This window comes from Oncorhynchus keta, unplaced genomic scaffold (assembly GCF_023373465.1).
Source record: "Oncorhynchus keta strain PuntledgeMale-10-30-2019 unplaced genomic scaffold, Oket_V2 Un_contig_6557_pilon_pilon, whole genome shotgun sequence".
In the NCBI taxonomy this organism is placed as follows: domain Eukaryota; kingdom Metazoa; phylum Chordata; class Actinopteri; order Salmoniformes; family Salmonidae; genus Oncorhynchus; species Oncorhynchus keta.
The window spans coordinates 1-1290 of NW_026288924.1; the positions used below are offsets into that span (position 1 = coordinate 1).

At 30.5% G+C, this 1290-nt stretch overlaps 1 long non-coding RNA gene across 2 annotated transcripts; it reads left to right on the forward strand.

Annotated features, from left to right (window-relative positions):
- Positions 1-6: 6 nt before the first annotated feature.
- On the forward strand, positions 7-990 carry LOC127925984 (uncharacterized). Of its 2 annotated transcripts, none has more exons than XR_008123005.1 (2): positions 7-653; positions 700-990. It is a non-coding gene; the product is annotated as an uncharacterized LOC127925984 (long non-coding RNA). The 2 variants fall into 2 exon arrangements; XR_008123006.1 differs by having other exon boundaries at positions 723-990.
- Positions 991-1290: the final 300 nt, after the last annotated feature.

Sequence of the window (1290 nt, forward strand, 5' to 3'; positions counted from 1 at the left end):
AAGAATGAACATCGATAAGAGAATTTACATTTATTTAAATAAAATAAGAAAAAAAGAGAATAAATGAATTGGGACTGAAGTTTATTGAAATTATCATTCACGGTTAAATGGGTTGAAAGTTGAAAACATTGTGAAATATGAAAGGAGGATTAAAATAGTGCAGCAATGGAGGTTTCTAGCTTGAGTTGTAAATCCACAGGTCAGAACAGCCAGGCAGGAGGTGGGGGGTTAGTTGGTGCTGAAAATGCACCTTATGAGCAGATGCCGCATTAGGTGTTAATGCATCATTGGAGCAGGAGTTAGCCACAATGAGTTAGCAGACAGGAAGACAGAGGGTAGAAAGGACTCTCTTTGAGCTGGAAGAACCTGTCGACTGATGGAACAAGATTTTTGCTTTCGCTTTTTAGCTTGAGATATTTTTAGGTTTTTATTATAGTTATATTTAGGTTTTTATTCTACTTATATTGAGGTTTTTATTATAGTTATATTTAGGTTTTTATTATAGTTATATTTAGGTTTGTATTCTACTTATATTTAGGTTTGTATTCTACTTATATTTAGGTTTGTATTATACTTATATTTAGGTTTTTATTATAGTTATATTGAGGTTTTTATTCTACTTATATTTAGGTTTGTATTATACTTATATTTAGGTTTTTATTATAGTTATATTTAGGTTTTTATTATACTTATATTTAGGTTTGTATTCTACTTATATTTAGGTTTGTATTCTACTTATATTTAGGTTTGTATTATACTTATATTTAGGTTTTTATTATAGTTATATTTAGGTTTTTATTCTACTTATATTTAGGTTTGTATTATACTTATATTTAGGTTTTTATTCTACTTGGTTAAAGTAACATTCTAGGGGGAATTCTTAAGGTGACCTCATTGATAGAAGTATGTTAAAGTAGCTGCTAGAGTTGTTTATACATTGTAGAAGGTAACCTGTTTTTCTTGTTATTAAATACTGTGTTTCTTTGAAAACTCTGTTTATACAGTTTTACACACAAAACAACATAAATAATATACTCAACTATAAAAATAAATAAATAAAAAGAATAGCTTTAAAGATATCATACTTTAGACAAGTTAAACACACCGAGCAGAAGGCTACAGAGGTTAAAGGGCAATCTGTAGTACAGGGAAAGAGCAGACACCTCACCATTGTTCCTATAAACAGTCAAGGGATAGGGGTGGAGAAATGCAACCACTCACAGACAGTCATGACGACAGACCGACTATCCACCATCCAAAGTTTACAATGCTTGAAGAAACCCCCCCCCC